Here is a 22,045-nt window from a genome sequence, read left to right on the forward strand (position 1 = left end):
AGCTGGCTTCCATCTCACCTTTCTCAAGCTCATACCATTCATAATTCAGTGACACTCTGAGCTCTGCATGCACCAGCTGGCATAGCCACAATTTAGCTTCTGATCTCTGATACTCTGACGTTAAAGTACCTTACAACTGAAAGGTAAACGTTCTGAGAGAAGAAGAATGGAGGAAACAAAAGTCATCTTCAGAATGACTTGGAAAGACTGCTCCTTCCATCAAGGATGAAGAAAATTCTGTTTCTGACTGGCCCATCTGTCAAGAATCTCCACTAAGTCAGTATTAAAGCATGAATCTCCAAATTTATAACAAACCCTTCCTTATAACATTACTTTTAACAAAGGGGTCCAAACAAATAGGAGAGGACGTGACCTATATATGATCCACTATGTGCTTCTTTCCAGGGCCCAAGCTAGGGATAATGACTTTACAACTTAATGACTTAAAAGTCTGTGTTCATTTGTTCAGTTTCCAGCACTCAGTTTAACAGGTGAACTCAACACTATAAAAGCATCCCCAGGCAGATTACACAGCATTTCCCTGACAAATCTCCAGGGCAACTCATTGGCAATTTTATGGGTGAGTGTTCCTCCAAGGTTTTCTTACCTTTATCTCCATCTGCAAATTTAGTGCCCCAGTACGCAATGGCAACCTCACTTTCTTACATTACCAAAGGCCATCGTGGCACTGCAAATCACTTCATTTATTGAAGTCAGCTTGTTATATATGTGCAATGGGGGATGTGAGGCAATCCCAAGGACCTAGTTGTCTGTTGGTCATTGATTCATTATAGGCATACATAAGTCTACAGCTAACTGAAGACTAAATACCATACAGAAGTTAATTGTATTTATACCTTTCAAAGTGTCAACCATGGCTCAGAAGTAGCACTGTTTCCTCTGTCTCAGAGTAGTGTGTTATTGTCACTTGAAGTTGTCTCCCAGGTGCAATAAATCACAGAACCACAGAATTGTTAGAGTACAGAACGAAGCCATTCGGCCCATGTGTCCGCAGTGGCTCTCTGAAAGAGCAATTCCCTCATTCCCATTCCGCTGCCTTCTCCCCATAACCCTGCAGATTCTCCCTTTACATATAACTGTCTAATTCCCTTTTGAATTCTTCAATTGAACTTGCCTCCACCACTTTAGAACCTGCCTCCACCATTTTAGAACCTGCCTCCACCATTTTAGAACCTGCCTCCACCACTTTAGAACCTGCCTCCACCATTTTAGAACCTGCATCCACCACTTTAGAACCTGCCTCCACCACATTTGAACCTGCCTCCACCACTTTAGAACCTGCCTCCACCACTTAAAAACCTGCCTCCACCATTTTAGAACCTGCCTCCACCATTTTAGAACCTGCCTCCAACATTGTAGAACCTGCTTCCACCACTTTAGAACCTGCCTCCACCCCTTTAGAACCTGCCTCCACCACTTCTGAACCTGCCTCCACCACTTTAGAACCTGCCTCCACCACTTTTGAACATGCCTCCACCACTTTTGAACCTGCCTCCACCACTTTAGAACATGCCTCCATCATTTTAGAACCTGCCTCCACCACTTTTGAACCTGCCTCCACCATTTTAGAACCTGCCTCCACCACTTTAGAAACTGCCTCCACCACTTTAGAACCTGCCTCCCCTACTTTAGAACCGGCCTCCCCTACTTTAGCACCTGCCTCCACCACTTTAGAACCTGCCTCCACCACTTTAGAACCTGCCTCCACCACTTTTGAACCTGCCTCCACCATTTTAGAACCTGCCTCCACCACTTTAGAACCTGCCTCCACCACCTTTGAACCTGCCTCCACCATTTTAGAACCTGCTTCCACCACTTTAGAACCTGCCTCCAACACTTTAGAACCTGCCTCCCCTACTCTAGAACCTGCTTCCACTACTTTAGAACCTGCCTCCCCTACTTTAGAACCTGCCTCCAACTCTGTAGAACCTGCCTCCACCACTTTAGAACCTTCCTCCACCACTTTAGAACCTGCCTCGACCACTTTAGAACCTGCCTCCACCACTTTAGAACCTGCCTCCACCACTTTAGAACCTGCCTCCACCACTTTAGAACCTGCCTCCACCATTTTAGAACCTGCCTCCACCACTTTAGAACCTGCCTCCACCATTTTAGAACCTGCCTCCACCACTTTAGAACCTGCCTCCACCACATTTGAACCTGCCTCCACCACTTAAGAACCTGCCTCCACCACTTTTGAACCTGCCTCCACCACTTTTGAACGTGCCCCCACCATTTTAGAACCTGCCTCCACCACTTTAGAACCTGCCTCCCCTACTCTAGAACCTGCCTCCACTACTTTAGAACCTGCCTCCCCTACTTTAGACCCTGCCTCCAACTCTGTAGAACCTGCCTCCACCACTTTAGAACCTGCCTCCACCACTTTAGAACCTGCCTCGACGACTTTAGAACCTGCCTCCACCACTTTAGAACCTGCCTCCACCACTTTAGAACCTGCCTCCACCACTTTTGAACCTGCCTCCACCATTTTAGAACCTGCCTCCACCACTTTAGAACCTGCCTCCACCATTTTAGAACCTGCCTCCACCATTTTAGAACCTGCCTCCACCACTTCTGAACCTGCCTCTACCACTTTAGAACCTGCCTCCACCACTTTAGAACCTGCCTCGACGACTTTAGAACCTGCCTCCACCACTTTAGAACCTGCCTCCACCACTTTAGAACCTGCCTCCACCACTTTTGAACCTGCCTCCACCATTTTAGAACCTGCCTCCACCACTTTAGAACCTGCCTCCACCATTTTAGAACCTGCCTCCACCATTTTAGAACCTGCCTCCACCACTTCTGAACCTGCCTCTACCACTTTAGAACCTGCCTCCACCACTTTAGAACCTGCCTTCACCACTTTAGAACCTGCCTCCACCACTTTAGAACCTGCCTCCACCATTTTAGAACCTGCCTCCACCACTTTAGAACCTGCCTCCACCACTTTAGAACCTGCCTCGACGACTTTAGAACCTGCCTCCACCACTTTAGAACCTGCCTCCACCACTTTTGAACCTGCCTCCACCATTTTAGAACCTGCCTCCACCACTTTAGAACCTGCCTCCACCATTTTAGAACCTGCCTCCACCATTTTAGAACCTGCCTCCACCACTTCTGAACCTGCCTCCACCACTTCAGAACCTGCCTCCACCACTTTTGAACCTGCCTCCACCATTTTAGAACCTGCCTCCACCACTTTAGAACCTGCCTCCACCATTTTAGAACCTGCCTCCACCACTTTAGAACCTGCCTCCACCACTTTTGAACCTGCCTCCACCACTTAAGAACCTGCCTCCACCACTTTTGAACGTGCCTCCACCATTTTTGAACCTGCCTCCACCACTTTAGAACCTGCCTCCACCACTTTAGAACCTGCCTCCACCACTTTTGAACCTGTCTCCACCACTTTTGAATCTGCCTCCACCACCTTTGAATCTGCCTCCACCACTTTAGAACCTGCCTCCACCACTTTTGAACCTGCCTCCACCACTTTAGAACCTGCCTCCACCACTTTAGAACCTGCCTCCACCACTTTTGAATCTCCCTCCACCACGTTAGATCCTGCCTCCACCACTTTAGAACCTGCCTCCACCACTTTAGAACCTGCCTCCACCACTTTTGAACCTGTCTCCACCACTTTTGAATCTGCCTCCACCACCTTTGAATCTGCCTCCACCACTTTAGAACCTGCCTCCACCACTTTAGAACCTGCCTTGACCACTTTAGAACCTGCCTCCACAACTTTACAACCTGTCCTGACAACTTCAGAACCTGCCTCGACCACTTTAGAACCTGCCTCCACCACTTTAGAACATGCCTCCCATACTTTAGAAACTGCCTTGACCACTTTAGAACCTGCCTCCACCACTTTAGAACCTGCCTCCACCACTTTAGAACCTACCTTGACCACTTTAGAACCTACCTCCACCACTTTAGAACCTGCCTTGACCACTTTAGAACCTGCCTTGACCACTTTAGAACCTGCCTCCACCACTTTAGAACCTGCCTCCACCACTTTAGAACCTACCTTGACCACTTTAGAACCTGCCTTGACCACTTTAGAACCTGCCTCCACCACTTTAGAACCTGCCTCCCCTACTTTAGAACCTGCCTTGACCACTTTAGAACCTGCCTCCACCACTTTAGAACCTGCCTCCCCTACTCTAGAACCTGCCTCCACTACTTTAGAACCTGCCTCCCCTACTTTAGAACCTGCCTCCAACTCTGTAGAACCTGCCTCCACCACTTTAGAACCTGCCTCCACCACTTTAGAACCTGCCTCGACCACTTTAGAACCTGCCTCCACCACTTTAGAACCTGCCTCCACCACTTTTGAACTTGCCTCCACCATTTTAGAACCTGCCTCCACCACTTTAGAACCTGCCTCCACCATTTTAGAACCTGCCTCCACCACTTTAGAACCTGCCTCCACCACATTTGAACCTGCCTCCACCACTTTTGAACCTGCCTCCACCACTTTTGAACGTGCCTCCACCATTTTAGAACCTGCCTCCACCACTTTAGAACCTGCCTCCACCAATTTAGAACCTGCCTCCCGCACTTTAGAACCTGCCTCCACCACTTTAGAACCTGCCTCCCCTACTTTAGCACCTGCCTCCACCACTTTAGAACCTTCCTCCACCTCTTTAGAACCTGTCTCCACCACTTTTGAACCTGCCTCCACCATTTTAGAACCTTCCTCCACCACTTTTGAACCTGTCTCCACCACTTTAGAACCTGCCTCCACCACTTTTGAACCTGCCTCCACCACTTTAGAACCTGCCTCCACCACTTTTGAATCTCCCTCCACCACTTTAGATCCTGCCTCCACCACTTTAGAACCTGCCTCCACCACTTTAGAACCTGCCTCCACCACTTTTGAACCTGTCTCCACCACTTTTGAATCTGCCTCCACCACCTTTGAATCTGCCTCCACCACTTTAGAACCTGCCTCCCCTACTTTAGAACCTGCCTTGACCACTTTAGAACCTGCCTCCACCACTTTAGAACCTGCCTCCCCTACTCTAGAACCTGCTTCCACTACTTTAGAACCTGCCTCCCCTACTTTAGAACCTGCCTCCAACTCTGTAGAACCTGCCTCCACCACTTTAGAACCTTCCTCCACCACTTTAGAACCTGCCTCGACCACTTTAGAACCTGCCTCCACCACTTTAGAACCTGCCTCCACCACTTTAGAACCTGCCTCCACCACTTTTGAACCTGCCTCCACCATTTTAGAACCTGCCTCCACCACTTTAGAACCTGCCTCCACCATTTTAGAACCTGACTCCACCACTTTAGAACCTGCCTCCACCACATTTGAACCTGCCTCCACCACTTAAGAACCTGCCTCCACCACTTTTGAACCTGCCTCCACCACTTTTGAACGTGCCCCCACCATTTTAGAACCTGCCTCCACCACTTTAGAACCTGCCTCCCCTACTCTAGAACCTGCCTCCACTACTTTAGAACCTGCCTCCCCTACTTTAGAACCTGCCTCCAACTCTGTAGAACCTGCCTCCACCACTTTAGAACCTGCCTCCACCACTTTAGAACCTGCCTCGACGACTTTAGAACCTGCCTCCACCACTTTAGAACCTGCCTCCACCACTTTAGAACCTGCCTCCACCACTTTTGAACCTGCCTCCACCATTTTAGAACCTGCCTCCACCACTTTAGAACCTGCCTCCACCATTTTAGAACCTGCCTCCACCATTTTAGAACCTGCCTTGACCACTTTAGAACCTGCCTCCACCACTTTAGAACCTGCCTCCCCTACTCTAGAACCTGCCTCCACTACTTTAGAACCTGCCTCCCCTACTTTAGAACCTGCCTCCAACTCTGTAGAACCTGCCTCCACCACTTTAGAACCTGCCTCCACCACTTTAGAACCTGCCTCGACCACTTTAGAACCTGCCTCCACCACTTTAGAACCTGCCTCCACCACTTTTGAACTTGCCTCCACCATTTTAGAACCTGCCTCCACCACTTTAGAACCTGCCTCCACCATTTTAGAACCTGCCTCCACCACTTTAGAACCTGCCTCCACCACATTTGAACCTGCCTCCACCACTTAAGAACCTGCCTCCACCACTTTTGAACCTGCCTCCACCACTTTTGAACGTGCCTCCACCATTTTAGAACCTGCCTCCACCACTTTAGAACCTGCCTCCACCAATTTAGAACCTGCCTCCCGCACTTTAGAACCTGCCTCCACCACTTTAGAACCTGCCTCCCCTACTTTAGCACCTGCCTCCACCACTTTAGAACCTTCCTCCACCTCTTTAGAACCTGTCTCCACCACTTTTGAACCTGCCTCCACCATTTTAGAACCTTCCTCCACCACTTTTGAACCTGTCTCCACCACTTTAGAACCTGCCTCCACCACTTTTGAACCTGCCTCCACCACTTTAGAACCTGCCTCCACCACTTTTGAATCTCCCTCCACCACTTTAGATCCTGCCTCCACCACTTTAGAACCTGCCTCCACCACTTTAGAACCTGCCTCCACCACTTTTGAACCTGTCTCCACCACTTTTGAATCTGCCTCCACCACCTTTGAATCTGCCTCCACCACTTTAGAACCTGCCTCCCCTACTTTAGAACCTGCCTTGACCACTTTAGAACCTGCCTCCACCACTTTAGAACCTGCCTCCCCTACTCTAGAACCTGCTTCCACTACTTTAGAACCTGCCTCCCCTACTTTAGAACCTGCCTCCAACTCTGTAGAACCTGCCTCCACCACTTTAGAACCTTCCTCCACCACTTTAGAACCTGCCTCGACCACTTTAGAACCTGCCTCCACCACTTTAGAACCTGCCTCCACCACTTTAGAACCTGCCTCCACCACTTTTGAACCTGCCTCCACCATTTTAGAACCTGCCTCCACCACTTTAGAACCTGCCTCCACCATTTTAGAACCTGCCTCCACCACTTTAGAACCTGCCTCCACCACATTTGAACCTGCCTCCACCACTTAAGAACCTGCCTCCACCACTTTTGAACCTGCCTCCACCACTTTTGAACGTGCCCCCACCATTTTAGAACCTGCCTCCACCACTTTAGAACCTGCCTCCCCTACTCTAGAACCTGCCTCCACTACTTTAGAACCTGCCTCCCCTACTTTAGAACCTGCCTCCAACTCTGTAGAACCTGCCTCCACCACTTTAGAACCTGCCTCCACCACTTTAGAACCTGCCTCGACGACTTTAGAACCTGCCTCCACCACTTTAGAACCTGCCTCCACCACTTTAGAACCTGCCTCCACCACTTTTGAACCTGCCTCCACCATTTTAGAACCTGCCTCCACCACTTTAGAACCTGCCTCCACCATTTTAGAACCTGCCTCCACCATTTTAGAACCTGCCTCCACCACTTCTGAACCTGCCTCTACCACTTTAGAACCTGCCTCCACCACTTTAGAACCTGCCTTCACCACTTTAGAACCTGCCTCCACCACTTTAGAACCTGCCTCCACCATTTTAGAACCTGCCTCCACCACTTTAGAACCTGCCTCTACCACTTTAGAACCTGCCTCGACGACTTTAGAACCTGCCTCCACCACTTTAGAACCTGCCTCCACCACTTTAGAACCTGCCTCCACCACTTTTGAACCTGCCTCCACCATTTTAGAACCTGCCTCCACCACTTTAGAACCTGCCTCCACCATTTTAGAACCTGCCTCCACCATTTTAGAACCTGCCTCCACCACTTCTGAACCTGCCTCCACCACTTTAGAACCTGCCTCCACCACTTTTGAACCTGCCTCCACCATTTTAGAACCTGCCTCCACCACTTTAGAACCTGCCTCCACCATTTTAGAACCTGCCTCCACCACTTTAGAACCTGCCTCCACCACTTTTGAACCTGCCTCCACCACTTAAGAACCTGCCTCCACCACTTTTGAACGTGCCTCCACCATTTTTGAACCTGCCTCCACCACTTTAGAACCTGCCTCCACCACTTTAGAACCTGCCTCCACCACTTTTGAACCTGTCTCCACCACTTTTGAATCTGCCTCCACCACCTTTGAATCTGCCTCCACCACTTTAGAACCTGCCTCCACCACTTTTGAACCTGCCTCCACCACTTTAGAACCTGCCTCCACCACTTTAGAACCTGCCTCCACCACTTTTGAATCTCCCTCCATCACGTTAGATCCTGCCTCCACCACTTTAGAACCTGCCTCCACCACTTTAGAACCTGCCTCCACCACTTTTGAACCTGTCTCCACCACTTTTGAATCTGCCTCCACCACCTTTGAATCTGCCTCCACCACTTTAGAACCTGCCTCCACCACTTTAGAACCTGCCTTGACCACTTTAGAACCTGCCTCCACAACTTTACAACCAGTCCTGACCACTTCAGAACCTGCCTCGACCACTTTAGAACCTGCCTCCACCACTTTAGAACATGCCTCCCATACTTTAGAAACTGCCTTGACCACTTTAGAACCTGCCTCCACCACTTTAGAACCTGCCTCCACCACTTTAGAACCTACCTTGACCACTTTAGAACCTGCCTCCACCACTTTAGAACCTGCCTTGACCACTTTAGAACCTGCCTTGACCACTTTAGAACCTGCCTCCACCACTTTAGAACCTGCCTCCACCACTTTAGAACCTACCTTGACCACTTTAGAACCTGCCTTGACCACTTTAGAACCTGCCTCCACCACTTTAGAACCTGCCTCCCCTACTTTAGAACCTGCCTTGACCACTTTAGAACCTGCCTCCACCACTTTAGAACCTGCCTCCCCTACTCTAGAACCTGCCTCCACTACTTTAGAACCTGCCTCCCCTACTTTAGAACCTGCCTCCAACTCTGTAGAACCTGCCTCCACCACTTTAGAACCTGCCTCGACCACTTTAGAACCTGCCTCCACCACTTTAGAACCTGCCTCCACCACTTTAGAACCTGCCTCCACCACTTTTGAACCTGCCTCCACCATTTTAGAACCTGCCTCCACCACTTTAGAACCTGCCTCCACCATTTTAGAACCTGCCTCCACCACTTTAGAACCTGCCTCCACCACATTTGAACCTGCCTCCACCACTTAAGAACCTGCCTCCACCACTTTTGAACCTGCCTCCACCACTTTTGAACGTGCCTCCACCATTTTAGAACCTGCCTCCACCACTTTAGAACCTGCCTCCACCAATTTAGAACCTGCCTCCCGCACTTTAGAACCTGCCTCCACCACTTTAGAACCTGCCTCCCCTACTTTAGCACCTGCCTCCACCACTTTAGAACCTTCCTCCACCACTTAAGAACCTGCCTCCACCACTTAAGAACCTGCCTCCACCACTTTTGAACCTGCCTCCACCACTTTTGAACGTGCCTCCACCATTTTAGAACCTGCCTCCACCACTTTAGAACCTGCCTCCACCAATTTAGAACCTGCCTCCCGCACTTTAGAACCTGCCTCCACCACTTTAGAACCTGCCTCCCCTACTTAAGCACCTGCCTCCACCACTTTAGAACCTTCATCCACCTCTTTAGAACCTGTCTCCACCACTTTTGAACCTGCCTCCACCATTTTAGAACCTGCTTCCACCACTTTAGAACCTGCCTCCACCACTTTAGAACCTTCCTCCACCACTTTTGAACCTGTCTCCACCACTTTTGAATCTGCCGCCACCACCTTTGAATCTGCCTCCACCACTTTAGAACCTGCCTCCACCACTTTTGAACCTGCCTCCACCACTTTAGAACCTGCCTCCACCACTTTTGAATCTCCCTCCACCACTTTAGATCCTGCCTCCACCACTTTAGAACCTGCCTCCACCACTTTAGAACCTGCCTCCACCACTTTTGAACCTGCCTCCACCACTTTTGAATCTGCCTCCACCACCTTTGAATCTGCCTCCACCACTTTAGAACCTGCCTCCCCTACTTTAGAACCTGCCTTGACCACTTTAGAACCTGCCTCCACCACTTTAGAACCTGCCTCCCCTACTCTAGAACCTGCTTCCACTACTTTAGAACCTGCCTCCCCTACTTTAGAACCTGCCTCCAACTCTGTAGAACCTGCCTCCACCACTTTAGAACCTGCCTCCACCACTTTAGAACCTGCCTCGACCACTTTAGAACCTGCCTCCACCATTTTAGAACCTGCCTCCACCACTTTAGAACCTGCCTCCACCATTTTAGAACCTGCCTCCACCACTTTAGAACCTGCCTCCACCACATTTGAACCTGCCTCCACCACTTAAGAACCTGCCTCCACCACTTTTGAACCTGCCTCCACCACTTTTGAACGTGCCCCCACCATTTTAGAACCTGCCTCCACCACTTTAGAACCTGCCTCCACCAATTTAGAACCTGCCTCCCGCACTTTAGAACCTGCCTCCACCACTTTAGAACCTGCCTCCCCTACTTTAGCACCTGCCTCCACCACTTTAGAACCTTCTTCCACCTCTTTAGAACCTGCCTCCACCATTTTAGAACCTGCTTCCACCACTTTAGAACCTGCCTCCACCACTTTAGAACCTTCCTCCACCACTTTTGAACCTGTCTCCACCACTTTTGAATCTGCCGCCACCACCTTTGAATCTGCCTCCAGCACTTTAGAACCTGCCTCCACCACTTTTGAACCTGCCTCCACCACTTTAGAACCTGCCTCCACCACTTTTGAATCTCCCTCCACCACTTTAGATCCTGCCTCCACCACTTTAGAACCTGCCTCCACCACTTTAGAACCTGCCTCCACCACTTTTGAACCTGTCTCCACCACTTTTGAATCTGCCTCCACCACCTTTGAATCTGCCTCCACCACTTTAGAACCTGCCTCCACCACTTTTGAACCTGCCTCCACCACTTTGGAACCTGCCACCAGCACTTTAGAACCTGCCTCCACCACTTTAGAACCTGCCTCCACCACTTTTGAATCTGCCTCCACCACTTTAGAACCTGCCTCCACCACTTTAGAACCTGCCTCCACCACTTTAGAACCTGCCTCCCCTACTTTAGAACCTGCCTCCACCACTTTTGAACCTGCCTCCACCACTTTAGAACCTGCCTCCCCTACTTTAGAACCTGCCTCCACCACTTTAGAACCTGCCTCCACCAATTTAGAACCTGCCTCCCGCACTTCAGAACCTGCCTCCACCACTTTAGAACCTGCCTCCCCTACTTTAGCACCTGCCTCCACCACTTTAGAACCTTCTTCCACCTCTTTAGAACCTGCCTCCACCATTTTAGAACCTGCTTCCACCACTTTAGAACCTGCCTCCACCACTTTAGAACCTTCCTCCACCACTTTTGAACCTGTCTCCACCACTTTTGAATCTGCCGCCACCACCTTTGAATCTGCCTCCAGCACTTTAGAACCTGCCTCCACCACTTTTGAACCTGCCTCCACCACTTTAGAACCTGCCTCCACCACTTTTGAATCTCCCTCCACCACTTTAGATCCTGCCTCCACCACTTTAGAACCTGCCTCCACCACTTTAGAACCTGCCTCCACCACTTTTGAACCTGTCTCCACCACTTTTGAATCTGCCTCCACCACCTTTGAATCTGCCTCCACCACTTTAGAACCTGCCTCCACCACTTTTGAACCTGCCTCCACCACTTTGGAACCTGCCACCAGCACTTTAGAATCTGCCTCCACCACTTTAGAACCTGCCTCCACCACTTTTGAACCTGCCTCCACCACTTTAGAACCTGCCTCCACCACTTTTGAATCTGCCTCCACCACTTTAGAACCTGCCTCCACCACTTTTGAACCTGCCTCCCCTACTTTAGAACCTGCCTCCACCACTTTTGAACCTGCCTCCACCACTTTAGAACCTGCCTCCACCACTTTAGAACCTGCCTCCCCTACTTTAGAACCTGCCTCCAACTCTTTAGAACCTACCTCCACCACTTTAGAACCTGCCTCCACCACTTTAGAACCTGCCTCGACCACTTTAGAACCTGCCTCCACCACTTTAGAACCTGCCTCCCCTACTTTAGAATCTGCCTCCACCACTTTAGAACCTGCCTCCCCTACTTTAGAATCTGCCTCCACCATTTTAGAACCTGCCTCCACCACTTTAGAACCTGCCTCCACCACTTTTGAACCTGCCTCCACCATTTTAGAAACTGCCTCCACCATTTTAGAACCTGCCTCCACCACTTTAGAACCTGCCTCCACCACTTTAGAACCTGCCTCCACCACTTTTGAACCTGCCTCCACCATTTTAGAACCTGCCTCCACCACTTTTGAACCTGCCTCCACCATTTTAGAAACTGCCTCCACCATTTTAGAACCTGCCTCCACCACTTTAGAACCTGCCTCCACCACTTTAGAACCTGCCTCCACCACTTTTGAACCTGCCTCCACCACTTTAGAACCTGTCTTGACCACTTTAGAACCTGCCTCGACCACTTTAGAACCTGCCTCCACCACTTTAGAACCTGCCTCCCCTACTTTAGAACCTGCCTTGACCACTTTAGAACCTGCCTCCACCACTTTAGAACCTACCTTGACCACTTTAGAACCTGCCTCCACCACTTTAGAACCTGCCTTGACCACTTTAGAACCTGCCTTGACCACTTTAGAACCTGCCTCCACCACTTTAGAACCTGCCTTGACCACTTTAGAACCTGCCTCCACCACTTTAGAACCTGCCTCCACCACTTTAGAACCTGCCTCCCCTACTTTAGAACCTGCCTTGACCACTTTAGAACCTGCCTCCACCACTTTAGAACCTGCCTCCACCACTTTAGAACCTGCCTCCACCACTTTAGAACCTGCCTCCCCTACTTTAGAACCAGCCTTGACCACTTTAGAACCTGCCTCCACCACTTTAGAACCTGCCTCCCCTACTTTAGAACCTGTCTTGACCACTTTAGAACCTGCCTCCACCACTTTAGAACCTGCCTCCCCTACTCTAGAACCTGCCTCCACCACTTTAGAACCTGCCTCCCCTACTTTAGAACCTGCCTCCAGCTCTTTAGAACCTGCCTCCACCACTTTAGAACCTGCCTCCACCACTTTAGAACCTGCCTCGACCACTTTAGAACCTGCCTCCACCACTTTAGAACCTGCCTCCCCTACTTTAGAATCTGCCTCCACCATTTTAGAACCTGCCTCCACCACTTTAGAACCTGCCTCCACCACTTTTGAACCTGCCTCCACCATTTTAGAAACTGCCTCCACCATTTTAGAACCTGCCTCCACCACTTTAGAACCTGCCTCCACCACTTTAGAACCTGCCTCCACCACTTTTGAACCTGCCTCCACCATTTTAGAACCTGCCTCCACCACTTTAGAACCTGCCTCCACCATTTTAGAACCTGCCTCCACCACTTTAGAACCTGCCTCCACCACTTTTGAACCTGCCTCCACCACTTAAGAACCTGCCTCCACCACATTTGAACCTGCCTCCACCACTTTTGAACGTGCCTCCACCATTTTAGAACCTGCCTCCACCACTTTAGAACCTGCCTCCACCACTTTAGAACCTGCCTTCCGCACTTTAGAACCTGCCTCCACCACTTTAGAACCTGCCTCCCCTACTTTAGCACCTGCCTCCACCACTTTAGAACCTTCCTCCACCACTTTAGAACCTGTCTCCACCACTTTTGAACCTGCCTCCACCATTTTAGAACCTGCTTCCACCACTTTAGAACCTGCCTCCACCACTTTAGAACCTTCCTCCACCACTTTTGAACCTGTCTCCACCACTTTTGAATCTGCCTCCACCACCTTTGAATCTGCCTCCACCACTTTAGAACCTGCCTCCACCACTTTTGAACCTGCCTCCACCACTTTAGAACCTGCCTCCACCACTTTTAAATCTCCCTCCACCACTTTAGATCCTGCCTCCACCACTTTAGAACCTGCCTCCACCACTTTAGAACCTGCCTCCACCACTTTTGAACCTGCCTCCACCACTTTTGAATCTGCCTCCACCACGTTTGAATCTGCCTCCCCTACTTTAGAACCTGCCTCCAACTCTTTAGAACCTACCTCCACCACTTTAGAACCTGCCTCCACCACTTTAGAACCTGCCTCGACCACTTTAGAACCTGCCTCCACCACTTTAGAACCTGCCTCCCCTACTTTAGAATCTGCCTCCACCACTTTAGAACCTGCCTCCCCTACTTTAGAATCTGCCTCCACCATTTTAGAACCTGCCTCCACCACTTTAGAACCTGCCTCCACCACTTTTGAACCTGCCTCCACCATTTTAGAAACTGCCTCCACCATTTTAGAACCTGCCTCCACCACTTTAGAACCTGCCTCCACCACTTTAGAACCTGCCTCCACCACTTTTGAACCTGCCTCCACCATTTTAGAACCTGCCTCCACCACTTTTGAACCTGCCTCCACCATTTTAGAAACTGCCTCCACCATTTTAGAACCTGCCTCCACCACTTTAGAACCTGCCTCCACCACTTTAGAACCTGCCTCCACCACTTTTGAACCTGCCTCCACCATTTTAGAACCTGCCTCCACCACTTTAGAACCTGCCTCCACCATTTTAGAACCTGCCTCCACCACTTTAGAACCTGCCTCCACCACTTTTGAACCTGCCTCCACCACTTAAGAACCTGCCTCCACCACTTTTGAACCTGCCTCCACCACTTTTGAACGTGCCTCCACCATTTTAGAACCTGCCTCCACCACTTTAGAACCTGCCTCCACCACTTTAGAACCTGCCTTCCACACTTTAGAACCTGCCTCCACCACTTTAGAACCTGCCTCCCCTACTTTAGCACCTGCCTCCACCACTTTAGAACCTTCCTCCACCACTTTAGAACCTGTCTCCACCACTTTTGAACCTGCCTCCACCATTTTAGAACCTGCTTCCACCACTTTAGAACCTGCCTCCACCACTTTAGAACCTTCCTCCACCACTTTAGAACCTGCCTCCACCACTTTTGAACCTGCCTCCACCACTTTAGAACCTGCCTCCACCACTTTAGAACCTGCCTCCACCACTTTTAAATCTCCCTCCACCACTTTAGATCCTGCCTCCACCACTTTAGAACCTGCCTCCACCACTTTAGAACCTGCCTCCACCACTTTTGAACCTGTCTCCACCACTTTTGAATCTGCCTCCACCACTTTAGAACCTGCCTCCCCTACTCTAGAACCTGCCTCCACCACTTTAGAACCTGCCTCCCCTACTTTAGAACCTGCCTCCAACTCTTTAGAACCTGCCTCCACCACTTTAGAACCTGCCTCCACCACTTTAGAACCTGCCTCGACCACTTTAGAACCTGCCTCCACCACTTTAGAACCTGCCTCCCCTACTTTAGAATCTGCCTCCACCATTTTAGAACCTGCCTCCACCACTTTAGAACCTGCCTCCACCACTTTTGAACCTGCCTCCACCATTTTAGAAACTGCCTCCACCATTTTAGAACCTGCCTCCACCACTTTAGAACCTGCCTCCACCACTTTAGAACCTGCCTCCACCACTTTTGAACCTGCCTCCACCATTTTAGAACCTGCCTCCACCACTTTAGAACCTGCCTCCACCATTTTAGAACCTGCCTCCACCACTTTAGAACCTGCCTCCACCACTTTTGAACGTGCCTCCACCATTTTAGAACCTGCCTCCACCACTTTAGAACCTGCCTCCACCACTTTAGAACCTGCCTTCCGCACTTTAGAACCTGCCTCCACCACTTTAGAACCTGCCTCCCCTACTTTAGCACCTGCCTCCACCACTTTAGAACCTTCCTCCACCACTTTAGAACCTGTCTCCACCACTTTTGAACCTGCCTCCACCATTTTAGAACCTGCTTCCACCACTTTAGAACCTGCCTCCACCACTTTAGAACCTTCCTCCACCACTTTTGAACCTGTCTCCACCACTTTTGAATCTGCCTCCACCACCTTTGAATCTGCTCCACCACTTTAGAACCTGCCTCCACCACTTTTGAACCTGCCTCCACCACTTTAGAACCTGCCTCCACCACTTTAGAACCTGCCTCCACCACTTTTAAATCTCCCTCCACCACTTTAGATCCTGCCTCCACCACTTTAGAACCTGCCTCCACCACTTTAGAACCTGCCTCCACCACTTTTGAACCTGCCTCCACCACTTTAGAACCTGCCTCCACCACTTTTGAATCTGCCTCCACCACTTTAGAACCTGCCTCCACCACTTTTGAACCTGCCTCCCCTACTTTAGAACCTGCCTCCACCACTTTTGAACCTGCCTCCACCACTTTAGAACCTGCCTCCACCACTTTAGAACCTGCCTCCCCTACTTTAGAACCTGCCTCCAACTCTTTAGAACCTACCTCCACCACTTTAGAACCTGCCTCCACCACTTTTGAACCTGCCTCGACCACTTTAGAACCTGCCTCCACCACTTTAGAACCTGCCTCCCCTACTTTAGAATCTGCCTCCACCACTTTAGAACCTGCCTCCCCTACTTTAGAATCTGCCTCCACCATTTTAGAACCTGCCTCCACCACTTTAGAACCTGCCTCCACCACTTTTGAACCTGCCTCCACCATTTTAGAAACTGCCTCCACCATTTTAGAACCTGCCTCCACCACTTTAGAACCTGCCTCCACCACTTTAGAACCTGCCTCCACCACTTTTGAACCTGCCTCCACCATTTTAGAACCTGCCTCCACCACTTTTGAACCTGCCTCCACCATTTTAGAAACTGCCTCCACCATTTTAGAACCTGCCTCCACCACTTTAGAACCTGCCTCCACCACTTTAGAACCTGCCTCCACCACTTTTGAACCTGCCTCCACCATTTTAGAACCTGCCTCCACCACTTTAGAACCTGCCTCCACCATTTTAGAACCTGCCTCCACCACTTTAGAACCTGCCTCCACCACTTTTGAACCTGCCTCCACCACTTAAGAACCTGCCTCCACCACTTTTGAACCTGCCTCCACCACTTTTGAACGTGCCTCCACCATTTTAGAACCTGCCTCCACCACTTTAGAACCTGCCTCCACCACTTTAGAACCTGCCTTCCGCACTTTAGAACCTGCCTCCACCACTTTAGAACCTGCCTCCCCTACTTTAGCACCTGCCTCCACCACTTTAGAACCTTCCTCCACCACTTTAGAACCTGTCTCCACCACTTTTGAACCTGCCTCCACCATTTTAGAACCTGCTTCCACCACTTTAGAACCTGCCTCCACCACTTTAGAACCTTCCTCCACCACTTTAGAACCTGCCTCCACCACTTTTGAACCTGCCTCCACCACTTTAGAACCTGCCTCCACCACTTTAGAACCTGCCTCCACCACTTTTAAATCTCCCTCCACCACTTTAGATCCTGCCTCCACCACTTTAGAACCTGCCTCCACCACTTTAGAACCTGCCTCCACCACTTTTGAACCTGTCTCCACCACTTTTGAATCTGCCTCCACCACGTTTGAATCTGCCTCCACCACTTTAGAACCTGCCTCCACCACGTTTGAACCTGCCTCCACCACTTTAGAACCTGCCTCCACCACTTTTGAATCTGCCTCCACCACTTTAGAACCTGCCTCCACCACTTTAGAACCTGCCTCCCCTACTTTAGAACCTGCCTCCAACTCTTTAGAACCTGCCTCCACCACTTTAGAACCTGCCTCCACCACTTTAGAACCTGCCTCGACCACTTTAGAACCTGCCTCCACCACTTTAGAACCTGCCTCCCCTACTTTAGAATCTGCCTCCACCACTTTAGAACCTGCCTCCCCTACTTTAGAATCTGCCTCCACCATTTTAGAACCTGCCTCCACCACTTTAGAACCTGCCTCCACCACTTTTGAACCTGCCTCCACCATTTTAGAAACTGCCTCCACCATTTTAGAACCTGCCTCCACCACTTTAGAACCTGCCTCCACCACTTTAGAACCTGCCTCCACCACTTTTGAACCTGCCTCCACCATTTTAGAACCTGCCTCCACCACTTTAGAACCTGCCTCCACCATTTTAGAACCTGCCTCCACCACTTTAGAACCTGCCTCCACCACTTTTGAACCTGCCTCCACCACTTAAGAACCTGCCTCCACCACTTTTGAACCTGCCTCCACCACTTTTGAACGTGCCTCCACCATTTTAGAACCTGCCTCCACCACTTTAGAACCTGCCTCCACCACTTTAGAACCTGCCTTCCGCACTTTAGAACCTGCCTCCACCACTTTAGAACCTGCCTCCCCTACTTTAGCACCTGCCTCCACCACTTTAGAACCTTCCTCCACCACTTTAGAACCTGTCTCCACCACTTTTGAACCTGCCTCCACCATTTTAGAACCTGCTTCCACCACTTTAGAACCTGCCTCCACCACTTTAGAACCTTCCTCCACCACTTTTGAACCTGTCTCCACCACTTTTGAATCTGCCTCCACCACCTTTGAATCAGCCTCCACCACTTTAGAACCTGCCTCCACCACTTTTGAACCTGCCTCCACCACTTTAGAACCTGCCTCCACCACTTTAGAACCTGCCTCCACCACTTTTAAATCTCCCTCCACCACTTTAGATCCTGCCTCCACCACTTTAGAACCTGCCTCCACCACTTTAGAACCTGCCTCCACCACTTTTGAACCTGTCTCCACCACTTTTGAATCTGCCTCCACCACCTTTGAATCTGCCTCCACCACTTTAGAACCTGCCTCCACCACTTTTGAACCTGCCTCCACCACTTTAGAACCTGCCTCCACCACTTTTGAATCTGCCTCCACCACTTTAGAACCTGCCTCCCCTACTTTAGAACCTGCCTCCACCACTTTAGAACCTGCCTCCACCACTTTTGAACCTGCCTCCCCTACTTTAGAACCTGCCTCCACCACTTTTGAACCTGCCTCCCCTACTTTAGAACCTGCCTCCACCACTTTTGAACCTGCCTCCCCTGCTTTAGAACCTGCCACCATTTTGGAACCTGCCTCCACCACTTTGGAACCCGCCTTGACCACCTTTGAACCTGCCTCCACCACTTTAGAACCTGCCTCCCCTACTTTAGAACCTGCCTTCTCTACTTTAGAACCTGCCTTATCCACTTTAGAACCTGCCTCCACCACTTTAGAACCTGCCTCCCCCACTTTAGAACCTGCCTTGATCACTTTAGAACCTGCCTCCACCACTTTAGAACCTGTCTTGACCACTTTAGAACCTGCCTTGACCACTTTAGAACCTGCCTCCACCACTTTAGATCCTGCCTCCCCTACTTTAGAACCTGTCTTGACCACTTTAGAACCTGCCTCCACCACTTTAGAACCTGCCTCCACCACTTTAGAACCTGCCTTGACCACTTTAGAACCTGCCTCCACCACTTTAGAACCTGCCTCCACCACTTTAGAACCTGCCTCCACCACTTTAGAACCTGCCTCCACCACTTTAGAACCTGCCTTGACCACTTTAGAACCTGCCTCCACCACTTTAGAACCTGCCTTGACCACTTTAGAACCTGCCTCCACCACTTTAGAACCTGCCTCCCCTACTTCAGAACCTGCCTTGACCACTTTAGAACCTGCCTCCACCACTTTAGAACCTGCCTCCCCTACTTTAGAACCTGCCTCCACCACTTTAGAACCTGCCTCCACCACTTTAGAACCTGCCTCCCCTACTCTAGAACCTGCCTCCACCACTTTAGAACCTGCCTCCCCTACTTTAGAACCTGCCTCCAACTCTTTAGAACCTGCCTCCACCACTTTAGAACCTGCCTCCACCACTTTAGAACCTGCCTTGACCACTTTAGAACCTGCCTCCACCACTTTAGAACCTGCCTCCCCTACTTTAGAACCTGCCTCCACCACTTTAGAACCTGCCTCCACCACTTTAGAACCTGCCTTGACCACTTTAGAACCTGCCTCCACCACTTTAGAACCTGCCTCCACCACTTTAGAACCTGCCTTGACCACTTTAGAACCTGCCTCCACCACTTTAGAACCTGCCTTGACCACTTTAGAACCTGCCTCCACCACTTTAGAACCTGCCTCCCCTACTTCAGAACCTGCCTTGACCACTTTAGAACCTGCCTCCACCACTTTAGAACCTGCCTCCCCTACTTTAGAACCTGCCTCCACCACTTTAGAACCTGCCTCCACCACTTTAGAACCTGCCTCCCCTACTCTAGAACCTGCCTCCACCACTTTAGAACCTGCCTCCCCTACTTTAGAACCTGCCTCCAACTCTTTAGAACCTGCCTCCACCACTTTAGAACCTGCCTCCACCACTTTAGAACCTGCCTTGACCACTTTAGAACCTGCCTCCACCACTTTAGAACCTGCCTCCCCTACTTTAGAACCTGCCTCCAACTCTTTAGAACCTGCCTCCCCTACTTTAGAACCTGCCTCGACCACTTTAGAACCTGCCTCCACCGCTTTAGAACCTGCCTCCCCTACTTTAGAGTCTGCCTCCACCACTCGGAATGTGCATCCACCTCTATCCTAAAGTTTTAATTCAACACAGGGGATCATTCTGCCATTTTTATCAACTAATTGTATGAAGAACTTCACTCCTTTTTCTCCTCTAATTCCATCACTTTTGTTGTGGATAAATGGTGTGATCTGTAGCTGTCCTATGGAACAGTGACAGACACAATGGTTTACTTTTCCAGCTGCCACTTTGTCAAGCTGAAAGAGAACGATAAAGTTTGGAGCGAGAAAATATAAATACTTTAAGAACCATCTCAGGCATATCAAAATGACAGCAGTTAAAAACTGCTGCAGCACACCTCTCCTTTCATGGAAAATGGTCCATAAAAAGCATGGAATGCTTTACTACAGAGTTGTTGAGGGAGAGACCACTGGGCCCTTGAAGGCAAAAGTGGGAAAATATTTGAAACAGAGGCAGATACAGCATTCTGGGAAGAGCACAAGGCAGTGGGGGTAGTTTTTTTTATTGCACCAGCAAACAGCCGGCACAGACATGATGTGGTGAATGGCCACAATGTGTGCTGTAAGGTTCTATGATTTTATGGTTATTACTTTTAAATCGTGATAGCTAGAACATTATGGCCTGGATGTTAGCTGAGAGCTGAATTCTGTTTGAGTGACTGTCGTGCGGTCAGAAAACCCAAAAGAATGTCATTCCCAATTGGTCCATAGAATTTAACTGCAAGGCACCTTTAAATCTTTTCTGTGGGGTTCCCAAAGGCTGGAGGCCTTTCAGCTGGGATGCCTACCAGAGCAGGTAGGTGTACTGAGGGAGTGAGAGAGACAATACGGGAGGCAGGAGGGGGATTTTGGAACGCCAAGGGGAGTCCTGGATCGCAGTGGGAATTCCAGTTTTGCGGGTGCAGGGTGTTCCTGATGCCGGTCTGGGGGTCCGATGGTGGTTGGTGCAGTAACAGATGATAGTCTGGGAGTCCGATGGTGGTCAGAGAGCAGATAGTTGTCGGTGAGGGGGTTGACTGTGTTGAAAGGTAGGTTTACTGGGTACATTACTAGAACTGAAAGAACACTCCCTCTCCCCTTGGCCCACAAGCAGTGCTGCAGGGTTCTAGCCCCTCTCACCTCTTTTAACCTGTTGAGCCTCCAACACCCAGGAAACCCGGCTGTCTCTGGTTAAAAATAGAATGACTGTAAAAATGAAGGCACACAACCTCATTATAATATTTAAATTGTCAACCTGCTTCCCACGAGTGGATTGGTCACCCACCCCCTGCCCCGGCTCTGTTAAAACTGGAAGTGGGCAGGTTCAAGGCAGATTCGGTTCCCAACACAGATTTCTTCCGTTTTAACCTGTGACACAACTTCAAACTGCCTGTTTTTGGGAGTTAAGATTCAGCCCTACAGTTTAGGAAACATTTTTTTTAATGGAATGCATATGCAAAATATTTATTCAGAAATTTACAGTGCTAAAATGATTCATTTGATGCTGAAGAGCGAACGATTCTGAACAAAATTGGCCAGAAAGATCTTGTCAGTTCAATGTTTAGTTGAGAGTCTTTGGACGTCCTTGTAAACCTGAGTTCAACATTTTTCAAATTTCTGAATCTTGATCTGAATTTTGGTTGTTCTGAAATGCAAAAATCATCCATTACACTGGACTCAGTCATAGTACTGCATTGAGCTGAGTGAGGCAGTGCTATAGAGGGCAGAGGGAGGTAAC

The 22,045-nt window shown here is 49.9% G+C and overlaps 1 protein-coding gene across 1 annotated transcript in view; it reads left to right on the forward strand.

The window, feature by feature from the left end:
- LOC137369331 (trypsin inhibitor ClTI-1-like) overlaps positions 1–22,045 on the forward strand; it is a 75,638-nt gene that overhangs the window by 10,294 nt on the left and 43,299 nt on the right. The gene's annotated exons all lie outside the window — the stretch shown is intronic.

The sequence above is a fragment of the Heterodontus francisci genome, chromosome 4, assembly GCF_036365525.1.
Source record: "Heterodontus francisci isolate sHetFra1 chromosome 4, sHetFra1.hap1, whole genome shotgun sequence".
NCBI classification, from domain to species: Eukaryota; Metazoa; Chordata; class Chondrichthyes; order Heterodontiformes; family Heterodontidae; genus Heterodontus; species Heterodontus francisci.